We start from the raw sequence: 3,828 nt of genomic DNA on the forward strand, positions 1-3,828 counted from the left end.
GAGAACTGGTGAGCATAAAAGTAGAGTTTTTGGGAAAGTTGCAAAAACAGCAGCAAAAACTATTGGAGGATTTTCCAGTAAAGATCACTGAAATTATTGAAGACAGCAACTGGTAAAAGAGGATTTTGATACTGATAGAAAAGGAGAAAATGGAACACATTTTCTTTTTTTTCCAATTTGTTAAGATTTTATTTATTTATTCATTAGAGTCACAGAGCAGCAGAGACACAGGCAGAGGGAGAAGCAGACTCCCTGTGGGGAGCCTGATGTGGGACTCGATCCCAGGATCCCAGGATCATGACCTGAGCCAGAGGAAGACACTCAACCACTGAGCCACCCAGGTGCCCTAAACACATTTTCAAGGGCATTTTCATTTACCAAAAATAGAACCTTAGGGGCAGTCACACATTAGATTTGGCAGTGAATATATTCAAAATAGAAAAACTTAATTCAAACCCAATTTGAATATCCCAGCAGAACTGAGGAATCCCTATTCTTGCTGTAAGAAAATTATTTTTCCAACGTCCCAGGATCTTGCAGTATCCCTTGCAATTTCCTTACACCCTGCCTATACCTAAATAATAATGAGGGACCTAAATAGAGCCTTTATTAATCTCTCTTTGAGCTTCTTATTTTGAGAGCATCATCTCTTTCTTGCTGGTAGAGTCCTTGGAGATTCTTGTGAAACCCAGTGTTGTTCCTTTGTCTACACCAGGGATTGGGCCTTATCAGTGGCAGGGTCACATTATTTTTATTTATGGTCCAGCAGAGTGTCCAGCCCACAGTAACTAGTTAATACAAGTTTAATAAATATATAAACAAACAAACTCAGAGTAGGTAGAATCAAAACATATAACAAGCAAGGGAGGGAGAGAAAACATATTTGTCAAAGGAGTGTACTCTGTGTGAATCTAAGAAGTAATACACTCCATCCCCAATATTATGGAACATGGGAATAATATAGGAAGCTGTATATCTTTCAATTCTTTTCAGATAAAACTTGACCTGTAAGGGTAAGAGCCCTGTTTAGAGCCTTCTTTTATCTTTTCAGTTTTCTCTTTCAGTTTTATAAACTTAAGAAGGCATTTAAACTTTTATATCCTTATTTCCTTCATCTACAAAACAGGGGTAACAATACCTATATCTAGGTGTTGTTATAGGGGTTTAATGAAATTATGTTTCTAAAGTATTTAGTGTAGGGTCAGACACTGGGACAAAACCCAGTAAATGAATGCTTTTCTGTTTTGTGGTTTTTTTTTTTTCTCAAGGCATAATGATTTCCCAAAAGACATACTAAGTTGAAAATTAAGTCAATATAAAAGCTTAAGCCAATGTATGCTATGGATAATCTTTCCTCCTTTATTCAATATTATAAATCTTGTAGTCCAAAAATGTTAGTCCCGTCTGAGTCCTATACACTTGGACAATTACTCAATCAATAATTATATGTTGGACATTATAGGCTAGGCTTCTGCCTCAGGGCCTTTGCACTTCCTGTTTCTCTGTCTCAAAAGCTCTTCTCTCAGTTTTCAATTAGCAATAATCGTGCCTTGGATAAACCTCATTGGCTATGATACTGCCACTGCGCAAAGCTAAAAGCTCTTCTCCCAGATATTAACATGTCTCCATGACTCACTTTGCTCAGATTACTATGCAAGAGGTCTTCCCCTTTACTCACCTTTACTTTCCTTCATAAGCCTTATCACAATCTGGTATGTAGCATACCTACTCCTTGGTGTATTATCTGTCTTCCTAATCCCAATGTAAGATCCAGGAGTGTAGAGATTTGGTGTGTTCACTGCTGAGGCCCACTTTATAGAACAGTGCCTAGCACTTGATGGGCACACAATAAATACTTGAAGAATGAATGATTGAATAAAATTCTAGGAGTTGCAAGGATAGCAGTATGACATCACATCTTAATGACAGCATACAGCCTTCCTACATGCATTTGTCCATTTGTTTCTTCCCACCTACTGGAATATCCTAACTCCAATGATCAGATCCATATTGTTAAACTCCATGTTTTTAAAGTTAATCTTCAACTCCCAGCCCCAACTGTCAACTTTTCCCAGAAAGACTTGTTCATTCAGTGCAATTTTACATCAATATATCCCTTCTCTGACATCCCTTAGGATAAATAATTGAATGAGAAAAGCTATGTGATGGATTGCCTATGTTTAGGAAGGATAGTCCGTGCTTTGGTGGAGGCAATCTCTTTTAAATTGCTTCAGTCTCTAGTTTTGTAAGAACAAATACCTTATAAACTCACCTGATGTTTGCAGCTGTGTCCTCCTTTTAGAGCCTCTTAGGCTGGCCCCATAGGTGAGGAGGGGCATGTACACTGCATGACTCAATTTCAAATATATTAACTTTCTGATTAGATAAGGGAAAGAGTATATATAATGTCATAATTCTATTCCAGACCCAGGAGACCTAAAAGATGACTCAGTCATCATGCAGAGGTGACAGGAACGTGAGGCATTTCCCAAGAGCCAGGGAATGAACAGAAATTTGGCTGTAGGATCAGATGGTCTGGGTTCAAATTCTCCTTCTCCTTCTCAACGAGCTCTGTGTTCTTGAGAAATTTGTTTAATTTTTCCAAAATTCAGTTTTCTCCTCTGAAAAATGGTAATATTTGGCCAACTTGCCACATAAGGATGATCTAGTGATTTGCTGTCTGTGAAATGGCTTCATGAGATATTAAGAGTTTTATATTAAGTAAAATTTACCTTTTATGTATTTTATGCCCAGATGCTGTGGTTTTAGTAAATAGCTCCTGCCTATCATAGCTAGGCAAACATCTAGGTAAGGGCTTTGATAGAACTAGAAGCTACTAAGCTTATTTGCCAGGGCTGCCATGACAAAATTCCACAGATTTGGTGGCTTAAATGACAGAAATTTATTGTCTCATGGGGCTGAAGGCCAGAAGTTCTAGGTCAAGGTGTCTGCAGTGTTGGTTCCCTCTGGGGACTGTGAGGGAGAATCCATGCCTCTCTCCAAGATTCTGGTGTTTTCCCAGAAAACATCTTTGGCTTCAGAAGCATCACCCTGATTTCTGTCTTCTTCATGGGGCATTTTTTCTACGTGCATATGACTGTCTTCAGATTTTCCCTTTTTGATAAAGACACTAGTCATAATGGATTAGGGGCCACCCTAATAACGTCATCTGAATTTAACTAGTTATATCTGTAACAAAGGGTTTAGGACTTCAACATATGAATCTTGGGGAGACACAATTCTACCCAAAACAATTGTGTACCCAGAACCCCCTGCCTGATCAGATTCTTGAGAGGCAAAACTTTGTTTCTGAATTAATCTAATGTATCTTCCCTTAGGATATGTACTCTTTCGTCCAGCCAATAGACTTCTGTGATAACTTTCCTGGACAGCAGTGGTGAAAGGAAGAAAGAAGAGCAGCCTGCCCCCTGGGAAATAACACTCTATCACTCCCACTGTTTAGAATCACCGGCATAAGGTGACTATGCAGAGTAACTTTTAGTTGGTTTTATTGTTGTTGTTAAACCCTCTACAGACAATGCATCCCTTTATTGCCAGCATCTAGGGCCTATTGCTCTCACTTTCCTGCTCTTGATAAACCATCACCAGACCTGCCCAGATAATCAGCTCATAGCAGGAACTGCATTAATAATTTCCCAGGAGGCTTCTCAGTGGCGATGCAAATAGTTTTACCAAGACTCATCCACAAGTGAGCACACATGCCCAGATATGCTTGTTAAGAAAAATTATCCAGGACTTGTACAAGAGAGTACACATAGTCTTTCAAAGACATACTGGGGTATAGTTTAACAAGCCCATCCAAAGACT

At 38.9% G+C, this 3,828-nt stretch overlaps 1 pseudogene; it reads right to left on the bottom strand.

Moving 5' to 3' along the window:
• Positions 1 to 1,420: 1,420 nt before the first annotated feature.
• LOC121486051 lies at positions 1,421 to 1,594 on the bottom strand (annotated as a pseudogene).
• Between the last annotated feature and the right edge of the window lie 2,234 nt (positions 1,595 to 3,828).

This window comes from Vulpes lagopus, chromosome 2 (assembly GCF_018345385.1).
Source record: "Vulpes lagopus strain Blue_001 chromosome 2, ASM1834538v1, whole genome shotgun sequence".
NCBI lineage: Eukaryota > Metazoa > Chordata > Mammalia > Carnivora > Canidae > Vulpes > Vulpes lagopus.